The sequence below is a fragment of the Pleurodeles waltl genome, chromosome 3_1 (assembly GCF_031143425.1).
Source record: "Pleurodeles waltl isolate 20211129_DDA chromosome 3_1, aPleWal1.hap1.20221129, whole genome shotgun sequence".
Classification (NCBI taxonomy): domain Eukaryota; kingdom Metazoa; phylum Chordata; class Amphibia; order Caudata; family Salamandridae; genus Pleurodeles; species Pleurodeles waltl.
Window position 1 is genome coordinate 759,811,247 of NC_090440.1, and position 14,388 is coordinate 759,825,634.

Here is a 14,388-nt window from a genome sequence, read left to right on the forward strand (position 1 = left end):
ATCTTGGATTCCCCTAGGTCTCTAGTTTTCGAAAATGCACAGGTTTGGTAGGTTTCCCTAGGTGGCGGCTGAGCTAGAGGCCAAAATCTACAGACAGGCACTTTGGAACAAACAGCTGTGTTTTCTGGAAAAAAAATGGGATGTGTCCACGTTGTGTTTTGGGGCATTTCCTGTCGCGGGCGCTAGGCCTACCCACACAAGTGAGGTATAATTTTTATCGGGAGACTTTGGGGAAGGCTGGGTGGTAGGAAATTTGTAGCTCCTCTCAGATTCCAGAACTTTCTGTCACCGAAATGTGAGGAAAACGTGTTTTTTTAGCTACTTTTTGAGGTTTGCAAAGGATTCTGGGTAACAGAACCTGGTCAGAGCCCCACAAGTCACCCCATCTTGGATTCCCCTAGGTCTCTAGGTTTTAAAAATGCACAGGTTTGGTAGGTTTCCCTAGGTGCCGACTGAGCTAGAGGCCAAAATGTACAGGCAGGCACTTTGCAAAAAACTGCTGTGTTTTCTGTCAAAAAATAGGTTGTGTCCATGTTGTGTTTTGGGGCATTTCCTGTCGCGGGCGCTAGGCCTACCCACACAAGTGAGGTATAATTTTTATCGGGAGACTTTGGGGGAGGCTGGGTGGTAGGAAATTTGTAGCTCCTCTCAGATTCCAGAACTTTCTGTCACCGAAATGTGAGGAAAACGTGTTTTTTTAGCCACTTTTTGAGGTTTGCAAAGGATTCTGGGTAACAGAACCTGGTCAGAGCCCCACAAGTCACCCCATCTTGGATTCCCCTAGGTCTCTAGGTTTTAAAAATGCACAGGTTTGGTAGGTTTCCCTAGGTGCCGACTGAGCGAGAGGCCAAAATGTACAGGCAGGCACTTTGCAAAAAACTGCTGTGTTTTCTGTCAAAAAATGGGATGTGTCCACGTTGCGCATTGGGGCGTTTCCTGTCGCGGGCGCTAGGCCTATCCACACAATTGAGGTATCATTTTTATCAGGAGACTTGGGGGAACGCTGGGTGGAAGGAAATTTGTGGCTCCTCTCAGATTCCAGAACTTTCTGTCACCGAAATGTGAGGAAAACTTGTTTTTTTAGCCACTTTTTGAGGTTTGCAAAGGATTCTGGGTAACAGAACCTGGTCAGAGCCCCACAAGTCACCCCATTTTGGATTCCCCTAGGTCTCTAGTTTTCAAAAATGTGCAGGTTTGGTAGGTTTCCCTAGGTGCTGGCTGAGCTAGAGGCCAAAATCTACAGGCAGGCACTTTGGAAAAAACAGCTATGTTTTCTGTCAAAAAATGGGATGTGTCCACGTTGTGTTTTGGGGCATTTCTTGTCGCGGGCGCTAGGCCTACCCACACAAGTGAGGTGTCATTTTTATCGGGAGACTTGGGGGAACGCTGGGTGGAAGGAAATATGTGGCTCCTCTCAGATTCTAGAACTTTCTGTCACCGAAATGTGCAGAAAACTTGTTTTTTTAGCCACTTTTTGAGGTTTGCAAAGGATTCTGGGTAACAGAACCTGGCCAGAGCCCCACAAGTCATCCCATCTTGGATTCCCCTAGGTCTCTACTTTTCAAAAATGCACAGGTTTGGTAGGTTTCCCTAGGTGCCGGCTGAGCTAGAGGCCAAAATCTACAGGCAGGCACCTTGGAAAAAACAGCTGTGTTTTCTGTCAAAAAATGGGATGTGTCCATGTTGTCTTTTGGGGCATTTCCTGTCGCGGGCGCTAGGCCTACCCACACAAGTGAGGTATCATTTTTATCAAGAGACTTGGGGGAACGCTGGGTGGAAGGAAATTTGTGTCTCCTCTCAGATTCCAGAACTTTCTGTCACCGAAATGTGAGGAAACATGTTTTTTTAGCCATTTTTTGAGGTTTGCAAAGGATTCTGGGTAACAGAACCTGGTCAGAGCCCCACAAGTCACCCCATCTTGGATTCCCCTAGGTCTCTAGTTTTCAAAAATGCACAGGTTTGGTAGGTTTCCCTAGGTGCCGGCTGAGCTAGAGGCCAAAATCTACATGCAGGCACCTTGGAAAAAACAGCTGTGTTTTCTGTCAAAAAATGGGATGTGTCCATGTTGTGTTTTGGGGCATTTCCTGTCGCGGGCGCTAGGCCTACCCACACAAGTGAGGTATCATTTTTATCGGGAGACTTGGGGGAACGCTGGGTGGAAGGAAATTTGTGGCTCCTCTCAGATTCCAGAACTTTCTGTCACCGAAATGTGAGGAAAACTTGTTTTTTTAGCCACTTTTTGAGGTTTGCAAAGGATTCTGGGTAACAGAACCTAGCCAGAGCCCCACAAGTCACTCCATCTTGGATTCCCCTAGGTCTCTAGTTTTCAAAAATGCACAGGTTTGGTAGGTTTCCCTAGGTGCCGGCTGAGCTAGAGGCCAAAATCTACAGGCAGGCACCTTGGAAAAAACAGCTGTGTTTTCTGTCAAAAAATGGGATGTGTCCATGTTGTGTTTTGGGGCATTTCCTGTCGTGGGCGCTAGGCCTACCCACACAAGTGAGGTATCATTTTATCGGGAGACTTGGGGGAACGCTGGGTGGAAGGAAATTTGTGGCTCCTCTCAGATTCCAGAACTTTCTGTCACCGAAATGTGAGGAAAACTTGTTTTTTTAGCCACTTTTTGAGGTTTGCAAAGGATTCTGGGTAACAGAACCTGGCCAGAGCCCCACAAGTCACCCCATCTTGGATTCCCCTAGGTCTCTAGTTTTCAAAAATGCACAGGTTTGGCAGGTTTCCCTAGGTGCCGGCGGAGCTGGAGGCCAAAATCTACAGGCAGGCACTTTGGAAAAAACAGCTGTGTTTTCTGTCAAAAAATAGGTTGTGTCCACGTTGTGTTTTGGGGCATTTCCTGTCGCGGGCGCTAGGCCTACCCACACAAGTGAGGTATCATTTTTATCGGGAGACTTGGGGGAACGCTGGGTGGAAGGAAATTTGTGGCTCCTCTCAGATTCCAGAACTTTCTGTCACCGAAATGTGAGGAAAACTTGTTTTTTTAGCCACTTTTTGAGGTTTGCAAAGGATTCTGGGTAACAGAACCTGGTCAGAGCCCCACAAGTCACCCCATTTTGGATTCCCCTAGGTCTCTAGTTTTCAAAAATGTGCAGGTTTGGTAGGTTTCCCTAGGTGCTGGCTGAGCTAGAGGCCAAAATCTACAGGCAGGCACTTTGGAAAAAACAGCTATGTTTTCTGTCAAAAAATGGGATGTGTCCACGTTGTGTTTTGGGGCATTTCTTGTCGCGGGCGCTAGGCCTACCCACACAAGTGAGGTGTCATTTTTATCGGGAGACTTGGGGGAACGCTGTGTGGAAGGAAATATGTGGCTCCTCTCAGATTCTAGAACTTTCTGTCACCGAAATGTGCAGAAAACTTGTTTTTTTAGCCACTTTTTGAGGTTTGCAAAGGATTCTGGGTAACAGAACCTGGCCAGAGCCCCACAAGTCATCCCATCTTGGATTCCCCTAGGTCTCTACTTTTCAAAAATGCACAGGTTTGGTAGGTTTCCCTAGGTGCCGGCTGAGCTAGAGGCCAAAATCTACAGGCAGGCACCTTGGAAAAAACAGCTGTGTTTTCTGTCAAAAAATGGGATGTGTCCATGTTGTCTTTTGGGGCATTTCCTGTCGCGGGCGCTAGGCCTACCCACACAAGTGAGGTATCATTTTTATCAAGAGACTTGGGGGAACGCTGGGTGGAAGGAAATTTGTGTCTCCTCTCAGATTCCAGAACTTTCTGTCACCGAAATGTGAGGAAACATGTTTTTTTAGCCATTTTTTGAGGTTTGCAAAGGATTCTGGGTAACAGAACCTGGTCAGAGCCCCACAAGTCACCCCATCTTGGATTCCCCTAGGTCTCTAGTTTTCAAAAATGCACAGGTTTGGTAGGTTTCCCTAGGTGCCGGCTGAGCTAGAGGCCAAAATCTACATGCAGGCACCTTGGAAAAAACAGCTGTGTTTTCTGTCAAAAAATGGGATGTGTCCATGTTGTGTTTTGGGGCATTTCCTGTCGCGGGCGCTAGGCCTACCCACACAAGTGAGGTATCATTTTTATCGGGAGACTTGGGGGAACGCTGGGTGGAAGGAAATTTGTGGCTCCTCTCAGATTCCAGAACTTTCTGTCACCGAAATGTGAGGAAAACTTGTTTTTTTAGCCACTTTTTGAGGTTTGCAAAGGATTCTGGGTAACAGAACCTAGCCAGAGCCCCACAAGTCACTCCATCTTGGATTCCCCTAGGTCTCTAGTTTTCAAAAATGCACAGGTTTGGTAGGTTTCCCTAGGTGCCGGCTGAGCTAGAGGCCAAAATCTACAGGCAGGCACCTTGGAAAAAACAGCTGTGTTTTCTGTCAAAAAATGGGATGTGTCCATGTTGTGTTTTGGGGCATTTCCTGTCGTGGGCGCTAGGCCTACCCACACAAGTGAGGTATCATTTTATCGGGAGACTTGGGGGAACGCTGGGTGGAAGGAAATTTGTGGCTCCTCTCAGATTCCAGAACTTTCTGTCACCGAAATGTGAGGAAAACTTGTTTTTTTAGCCACTTTTTGAGGTTTGCAAAGGATTCTGGGTAACAGAACCTGGCCAGAGCCCCACAAGTCACCCCATCTTGGATTCCCCTAGGTCTCTAGTTTTCAAAAATGCACAGGTTTGGCAGGTTTCCCTAGGTGCCGGCGGAGCTGGAGGCCAAAATCTACAGGCAGGCACTTTGGAAAAAACAGCTGTGTTTTCTGTCAAAAAATAGGTTGTGTCCACGTTGTGTTTTGGGGCATTTCCTGTCGCGGGCGCTAGGCCTACCCACACAAGTGAGGTATCATTTTTATCGGGAGACTTGGGGGAACGCTGGGTGGAAGGAAATTTGTGGCTCCTCTCAGATTCCAGAACTTTCTGTCACCGAAATGTGAGGAAAACTTGTTTTTTTAGCCACTTTTTGAGGTTTCCAAAGGATTCTGGGTAACAGAACCTGGTCAGAGCCCCACAAGTCACCCCATCTTGGATTCCCCTAGGTCTCTAGTTTTCGAAAATGCACAGGTTTGGTAGGTTTCCCTAGGTGCCGGCTAAGCTAGAGGCCAAAATCTACAGACAGGCACTTTGGAAAAAACAGCTGTGTTTTCTGTCAAAAAATGGGATGTGTCCACGTTGTGTTTTGGGGCATTTCCTGTCGCGGGCGCTAGGCCTACCCACACAAGTGAGGTATCATTTTTATCGGGAGACTTGGGGGAACGCTGGGTGGTAGGAAATTTGTAGCTCCTCTCAGATTCCAGAACTTTCTGTCACCGAAATGTGAGGAAAACGTGTTTTTTTTGCCACTTTTGAGGTTTGCAAAGGATTCTGGGTAACAGAACCTGGTCAGAGCCCCACAAGTCACCCCATCTTGGATTCCCCTAGGTCTCTAGTTTTTAAAAATGCACAGGTTTCGTAGGTTTCCCTAGGTGCCGACTGAGCTAGAGGCCAAAATGTACAGGCAGGCACTTTGCAAAAAACTGCTGTGTTTTCTGTCAAAAAATGGGATGTGTCCACGTTGCGCATTGGGGCGTTTCCTGTCGCGGGCGCTAGGCCTATCCACACAAGTGAGGTATCATTTTTATCGGGAGACTTGGGGGAACGCTGGGTGGAAGGAAATTTGTGGCTCCTCTCAGATTCCAGAACTTTCTGTCACCGAAATGTGAAGGAAAACTTGTTTTTTTAGCCACTTTTTGAGGTTTGCAAAGGATTCTGGGTAACAGAACCTGGCCAGAGCCCCACAAGTCACTCCATCTTGGATTCCCCTAGGTCTCTAGTTTTCAAAAATGCACAGGTTTGGTAGGTTTCCCTAGGTGCCGGCTGAGCTAGAGGCCAAAATCTACAGGCAGGCACCTTGGAAAAAACAGCTGTGTTTTCTGTCAAAAAATGGGATGTGTCCATGTTGTGTTTTGGGGCATTTCCTGTCGTGGGCGCTAGGCCTACCCACACAAGTGAGGTATTATTTTATCGGGAGACTTGGGGGAACGCTGGGTGGAAGGAAATTTGTGGCTCCTCTCAGATTCCAGAACTTTCTGTCACCGAAATGTGAGGAAAACTTGTTTTTTTAGCCACTTTTTGAGGTTTGCAAAGGATTCTGGGTAACAGAACCTGGCCAGAGCCCCACAAGTCACCCCATCTTGGATTCCCCTAGGTCTCTAGTTTTCGAAAATGCACAGGTTTGGTAGGTTTCCCTAGGTGCCGACTGAGCTAGAGGCCAAAATGTACAGGCAGGCACTTTGCAAAAAACTGCTGTGTTTTCTGTCAAAAAATGGGATGTGTCCACGTTGCGCATTGGGGCGTTTCCTGTCGCGGGCGCTAGGCCTATCCACACAAGTGAGGTATCATTTTTATCGGGAGACTTGGGGGAACGCTGGGTGGAAGGAAATTTGTGGCTCCTCTCAGATTCCAGAACTTTCTGTCACCGAAATGTGAAGGAAAACTTGTTTTTTTAGCCACTTTTTGAGGTTTGCAAAGGATTCTGGGTAACAGAACCTGGCCAGAGCCCCACAAGTCACTCCATCTTGGATTCCCCTAGGTCTCTAGTTTTCAAAAATGCACAGGTTTGGTAGGTTTCCCTAGGTGCCGGCTGAGCTAGAGGCCAAAATCTACAGGCAGGCACCTTGGAAAAAACAGCTGTGTTTTCTGTCAAAAAATGGGATGTGTCCATGTTGTGTTTTGGGGCATTTCCTGTCGTGGGCGCTAGGCCTACCCACACAAGTGAGGTATTATTTTATCGGGAGACTTGGGGGAACGCTGGGTGGAAGGAAATTTGTGGCTCCTCTCAGATTCCAGAACTTTCTGTCACCGAAATGTGAGGAAAACTTGTTTTTTTAGCCACTTTTTGAGGTTTGCAAAGGATTCTGGGTAACAGAACCTGGCCAGAGCCCCACAAGTCACCCCATCTTGGATTCCCCTAGGTCTCTAGTTTTCGAAAATGCACAGGTTTGGTAGGTTTCCCTAGGTGCCGGCTGAGCTAGAGGCCAAAATCTACAGACAGGCACTTTGGAAAAAACAGCTGTGTTTTCTGTCAAAAAATGGGATGTGTCCACGTTGTGTTTTGGGGCATTTCCTGTCGCGGGCGCTAGGCCTACCCACACAAGTGAGGTATCATTTTTATCGGGAGACTTGGGGGAACGCTGGGTGGTAGGAAATTTGTAGCTCCTCTCAGATTCCAGAACTTTCTGTCACCGAAATGTGAGGAAAACGTGTTTTTTTAGCCACTTTTTGAGGTTTGCAAAGGATTCTGGGTAACAGAACCTGGTCAGAGCCCCACAAGTCACCACATTTTGGATTACCCTAGGTCTCTAGTTTTCAAAAATGTGCAGGTTTGGTAGGTTTCCCTAGGTGCTGGCTGAGCTAGAGGCCAAAATCTACAGGCAGGCACTTTGGAAAAAACAGCTATGTTTTCTGTCAAAAAATGGGATGTGTCCACGTTGTGTTTTGGGGCATTTCTTGTCGCAGGCGCTAGGCCTACCCACACAAGTGAGGTGTCATTTTTATCGGGAGACTTGGGGGAACGCTGGGTGGAAGGAAATATGTGGCTCCTCTCAGATTCCAGAACTTTCTGTCACCGAAATGTGCGAAAAACTTGTTTTTTTAGCCACTTTTTGAGGTTTGCAAAGGATTCTGGGTAACAGAACCTGGCCAGAGCCCCACAAGTCACCCCATCTTGGATTCCCCTAGGTCTCTAGTTTTCAAAAATGCACAGGTTTGGTAGGTTTCCCTAGGTGCCGGCTGAGCTAGAGGCCAAAATCTACAGGCAGGCACCTTGGAAAAAACAGCTGTGTTTTCTGTCAAAAAATGGGATGTGTCCATGTTGTGTTTTGGGGCATTTCCTGTCGTGGGCGCTAGGCCTACCCACACAAGTGAGGTATCATTTTATCGGGAGACTTGGGGGAACGCTGGGTGGAAGGAAATTTGTGGCTCCTCTCAGATTCCAGAACTTTCTGTCACCGAAATGTGAGGAAAACTTGTTTTTTTAGCCACTTTTTGAGGTTTGCAAAGGATTCTGGGTAACAGAACCTGGCCAGAGCCCCACAAGTCACCCCATCTTGGATTCCCCTAGGTCTCTAGTTTTAAAAAATGCACAGGTTTGGCAGGTTTCCCTAGGTGCCGGCGGAGCTAGAGGCCAAAATCTACAGGCAGGCACTTTGGAAAAAACAGCTGTGTTTTCTGACAAAAAATAGGTTGTGTCCATGTTGTGTTTTGCAGCATTTCCTGTCGCGGGCGCTAGGCCTACCCACACAAGTGAGGTATCATTTTTATCGGGAGACTTGGGGGAACGCTGGGTGGAAGGAAATTTGTGGCTCCTCTCAGATTCCAGAACTTTCTGTCACCGAAATGTGAGGAAAACTTGTTTTTTTAGCCACTTTTTGAGGTTTGCAAAGGATTCTGGGTAACAGAACCTGGTCAGAGCCCCACAAGTCACCCCATCTTGGATTCCCCTAGGTCTCTAGTTTTCAAAAATGCACAGGTTTGGTAGGTTTCCCTAGGTGCCGGCTGAGCTAGAGGCCAAAATCTACAGACAGGCACTTTGGAACAAACAGCTGTGTTTTCTGTCAAAAAATGGGATGTGTCCACGTTGTGTTTTGGGGCATTTCCTGTCGCGGGCGCTAGGCCTACCCACACAAGTGAGGTATAATTTTTATCGGGAGACTTTGGGGAAGGCTGGGTGGTAGGAAATTTGTAGCTCCTCTCAGATTCCAGAACTTTCTGTCACCGAAATGTGAGGAAAACGTGTTTTTTTAGCCACTTTTTGAGGTTTGCAAAGGATTCTGGGTAACAGAACCTGGTCAGAGCCCCACAAGTCACCCCATCTTGGATTCCCCTAGGTCTCTAGGTTTTAAAAATGCACAGGTTTGGTAGGTTTCCCTAGGTGCCGACTGAGCTAGAGGCCAAAATGTAAAGGCAGGCACTTTGCAAAAAACTGCTGTGTTTTCTGTCAAAAAAAGAGGTTGTGTCCATGTTGTGTTTTGGGGCATTTCCTGTCGCGGGCGCTAGGCCTACCCACACAAGTGAGGTATAATTTTTATCGGGAGACTTTGGGGGAGGCTGGGTGGTAGGAAATTTGTAGCTCCTCTCAGATTCCAGAACTTTCTGTCACCGAAATGTGAGGAAAACGTGTTTTTTTAGCCACTTTTTGAGGTTTGCAAAGGATTCTGGGTAACAGAACCTAGTCAGAGCCCCCCAAGTCACCCCATCTTGGATTCCCCTAGGTCTCTAGTTTTCGAAAATGCACAGGTTTGGTAGGTTTCCCTAGGTGCCGGCTGAGCTAGAGGCCAAAATCTACAGACAGGCACTTTGGAAAAAACAGCTGTGTTTTCTGTCAAAAAATGGGATGTGTCCACGTTGTGTTTTGGGGCATTTCCTGTCGCGGGCGCTAGGCCTACCCACACAAGTGAGGTATCATTTTTATCGGGAGACTTGGGGGAACGCTGGGTGGTAGGAAATTTGTAGCTCCTCTCAGATTCCAGAACTTTCTGTCACCGAAATGTGAGGAAAACGTGTTTTTTTAGCCACTTTTTGAGGTTTGCAAAGGATTCTGGGTAACAGAACCTGGTCAGAGCCCCACAAGTCACCCCATTTTGGATTCCCCTAGGTCTCTAGTTTTCAAAAATGTGCAGGTTTGGTAGGTTTCCCTAGGTGCTGGCTGAGCTAGAGGCCAAAATCTACAGGCAGGCACTTTGGAAAAAACAGCTATGTTTTCTGTCAAAAAATGGGATGTGTCCACGTTGTGTTTTGGGGCATTTCTTGTCGCGGGCGCTAGGCCTACCCACACAAGTGAGGTGTCATTTTTATCGGGAGACTTGGGGGAACGCTGGGTGGAAGGAAATATGTGGCTCCTCTCAGATTCCAGAACTTTCTGTCACCGAAATGTGCGAAAAACTTGTTTTTTTAGCCACTTTTAGAGGTTTGCAAAGGATTCTGGGTAACAGAACCTGGCCAGAGCCCCACAAGTCACCCCATCTTGGATTCCCCTAGGTCTCTAGTTTTCAAAAATGCACAGGTTTGGTAGGTTTCCCTAGGTGCCGGCTGAGCTAGAGGCCAAAATCTACAGGCAGGCACCTTGGAAAAAACAGCTGTGTTTTCTGTCAAAAAATGGGATGTGTCCATGTTGTGTTTTGGGGCATTTCCTGTCGTGGGCGCTAGGCCTACCCACACAAGTGAGGTATCATTTTATCGGGAGACTTGGGGGAACGCTGGGTGGAAGGAAATTTGTGGCTCCTCTCAGATTCCAGAACTTTCTGTCACCGAAATGTGAGGAAAACTTGTTTTTTTAGCCACTTTTTGAGGTTTGCAAAGGATTCTGGGTAACAGAACCTGGTCAGAGCCCCACAAGTCACCCCATCTTGGATTCCCCTAGGTCTCTAGTTTTCAAAAATGCACAGGTTTGGCAGGTTTCCCTAGGTGCCGGCGGAGCTAGAGGCCAAAATCTACAGGCAGGCACTTTGGAAAAAACAGCTGTGTTTTCTGTCAAAAAATAGGTTGTGTCCATGTTGTGTTTTGGGGCATTTCCTGTCGCGGGCGCTAGGCCTACCCACACAAGTGAGGTATCATTTTTATCGGGAGACTTGGGGGAACGCTGGGTGGAAGGAAATTTGTGGCTCCTCTCAGATTCCAGAACTTTCTGTCACCGAAATGTGAGGAAAACTTGTTTTTTTAGCCACTTTTTGAGGTTTGCAAAGGATTCTGGGTAACAGAACCTGGTCAGAGCCCCACAAGTCACCCCATCTTGGATTCCCCTAGGTCTCTAGTTTTCGAAAATGCACAGGTTTGGTAGGTTTCCCTAGGTGCCGGCTGAGCTAGAGGCCAAAATCTACAGACAGGCACTTTGGAACAAACAGCTGTGTTTTCTGTCAAAAAATGGGATGTGTCCACGTTGTGTTTTGGGGCATTTCCTGTCGCGGGCGCTAGGCCTACCCACACAAGTGAGGTATAATTTTTATCGGGAGACTTTGGGGAAGGCTGGGTGGTAGGAAATTTGTAGCTCCTCTCAGATTCCAGAACTTTCTGTCACCGAAATGTGAGGAAAACGTGTTTTTTTAGCCACTTTTTGAGGTTTGCAAAGGATTCTGGGTAACAGAACCTGGTCAGAGCCCCACAAGTCACCCCATCTTGGATTCCCCTAGGTCTCTAGGTTTTAAAAATGCACAGGTTTGGTAGGTTTCCCTAGGTGCCGACTGAGTTAGAGGCCAAAATGTACAGGCAGGCACTTTGCAAAAAACTGCTGTGTTTTCTGTCAAAAAATGGGATGTGTCCACGTTGCGCATTGGGGCGTTTCCTGTCGCGGGCGCTAGGCCTATCCACACAAGTGAGGTATCATTTTTATCGGGAGACTTGGGGGAACGCTGGGTGGAAGGAAATTTGTGGCTCCTCTCAGATTCCAGAACTTTCTGTCACCGAAATGTGAGGAAAACTTGTTTTTTTAGCCACTTTTTGAGGTTTGCAAAGGATTCTGGGTAACAGAACCTGGTCAGAGCCCCACAAGTCACCCCATTTTGGATTCCCCTAGGTCTCTAGTTTTCAAAAATGTGCAGGTTTGGTAGGTTTCCCTAGGTGCTGGCTAAGCTAGAGGCCAAAATCTACAGGCAGGCACTTTGGAAAAAACAGCTATGTTTTCTGTCAAAAAATGGGATGTGTCCACGTTGTGTTTTGGGGCATTTCTTGTCGCGGGCGCTAGGCCTACCCACACAAGTGAGGTGTCATTTTTATCGGGAGACTTGGGGGAACGCTGGGTGGAAGGAAATATGTGGCTCCTCTCAGATTCTAGAACTTTCTGTCACCGAAATGTGCAGAAAACTTGTTTTTTTAGCCACTTTTTGAGGTTTGCAAAGGATTCTGGGTAACAGAACCTGGCCAGAGCCCCACAAGTCATCCCATCTTGGATTCCCCTAGGTCTCTACTTTTCAAAAATGCACAGGTTTGGTAGGTTTCCCTAGGTTCCGGCTGAGCTAGAGGCCAAAATCTACAGGCAGGCACCTTGGAAAAAACAGCTGTGTTTTCTGTCAAAAAATGGGATGTGTCCATGTTGTCTTTTGGGGCATTTCCTGTCGCGGGCGCTAGGCCTACCCACACAAGTGAGGTATCATTTTTATCAAGAGACTTGGGGGAACGCTGGGTGGAAGGAAATTTGTGTCTCCTCTCAGATTCCAGAACTTTCTGTCACCGAAATGTGAGGAAACATGTTTTTTTAGCCATTTTTTGAGGTTTGCAAAGGATTCTGGGTAACAGAACCTGGTCAGAGCCCCACAAGTCACCCCATCTTGGATTCCCCTAGGTCTCTAGTTTTCAAAAATGCACAGGTTTGGTAGGTTTCCCTAGGTGCCGGCTGAGCTAGAGGCCAAAATCTACAGGCAGGCACCTTGGAAAAAACAGCTGTGTTTTCTGTCAAAAAATGGGATGTGTCCATGTTGTGTTTTGGGGCATTTCCTGTCGCGGGCGCTAGGCCTACCCACACAAGTGAGGTATCATTTTTATCGGGAGACTTGGGGGAACGCTGGGTGGAAGGAAATTTGTGGCTCCTCTCAGATTCCAGAACTTTCTGTCACCGAAATGTGAGGAAAACTTGTTTTTTTAGCCACTTTTTGAGGTTTGCAAAGGATTCTGGGTAACAGAACCTGGCCAGAGCCCCACAAGTCACTCCATCTTGGATTCCCCTAGGTCTCTAGTTTTCAAAAATGCACAGGTTTGGTAGGTTTCCCTAGGTGCCGGCTGAGCTAGAGGCCAAAATCTACAGGCAGGCACCTTGGAAAAAACAGCTGTGTTTTCTGTCAAAAAATGGGATGTGTCCATGTTGTGTTTTGGGGCATTTCCTGTCGTGGGTGCTAGGCCTACCCACACAAGTGAGGTATCATTTTATCGGGAGACTTGGGGGAACGCTGGGTGGAAGGAAATTTGTGGCTCCTCTCAGATTCCAGAACTTTCTGTCACCGAAATGTGAGGAAAACTTGTTTTTTTAGCCACTTTTTGAGGTTTGCAAAGGATTCTGGGTAACAGAACCTGGCCAGAGCCCCACAAGTCACCCCATCTTGGATTCCCCTAGGTCTCTAGTTTTCAAAAATGCACAGGTTTGGCAGGTTTCCCTAGGTGCCGGCGGAGCTGGAGGCCAAAATCTACAGGCAGGCACTTTGGAAAAAACAGCTGTGTTTTCTGTCAAAAAATAGGTTGTGTCCACGTTGTGTTTTGGGGCATTTCCTGTCGCGGGCGCTAGGCCTACCCACACAAGTGAGGTATCATTTTTATCGGGAGACTTGGGGGAACGCTGGGTGGAAGGAAATTTGTGGCTCCTCTCAGATTCCAGAACTTTCTGTCACCGAAATGTGAGGAAAACTTGTTTTTTAGCCACTTTTTGAGGTTTGCAAAGGATTCTGGGTAACAGAACCTGGTCAGAGCCCCACAAGTCACCCCATCTTGGATTCCCCTAGGTCTCTAGTTTTCGAAAATGCACAGGTTTGGTAGGTTTCCCTAGGTGCCGGCTGAGCTAGAGGCCAAAATCTACAGACAGGCACTTTGGAACAAACAGCTGTGTTTTCTGTCAAAAAATGGGATGTGTCAACGTTGTGTTTTGGGGCATTTCCTGTCGCGGGCGCTAGGCCTACCCACACAAGTGAGGTATAATTTTTATCGGGAGACTTTGGGGAAGGCTGGGTGGTAGGAAATTTGTAGCTCCTCTCAGATTCCAGAACTTTCTGTCACCGAAATGTGAGGAAAACGTGTTTTTTTAGCCACTTTTTGAGGTTTGCAAAGGATTCTGGGTAACAGAACCTGGTCAGAGCCCCACAAGTCACCCCATTTTGGATTCCCCTAGGTCTCTAGGTTTTAAAAATGTGCAGGTTTGGTAGGTTTCCCTAGGTGCTGGCTGAGCTAGAGGCCAAAATCTACAGGCAGGCACTTTGGAAAAAACAGCTATGTTTTCTGTCAAAAAATGGGATGTGTCCACGTTGTGTTTTGGGGCATTTCTTGTCGCGGGCGCTAGGCCTACCCACACAAGTGAGGTGTCATTTTTATCGGGAGACTTGGGGGAACGCTGGGTGGAAGGAAATTTGTGGCTCCTCTCAGATTCCAGAACTTTCTGTCACCGAAATGTGAGGAAAACGTGTTTTTTTAGCCACTTTTTGAGGTTTGCAAAGGATTCTGGGTAACAGAATCTGGTCAGAGCCCCACAAGTCACTCCATTTTGGATTCCCCTAGGTCTCTAGGTTTTAAAAATGCACAGGTTTGGTAGGTTTCCCTAGGTGCCGACTGAGCTAGAGGCCAAAATGTACAGGCAGGCACTTTGCAAAAAACTGCTGTGTTTTCTGTCAAAAAATGGGATGTGTCCACGTTGTGTTTTGGGGCATTTCTTGTCGCGGGCGCTAGGCCTACCCACACAAGTGAGGTGTCATTTTTATCGGGAGAC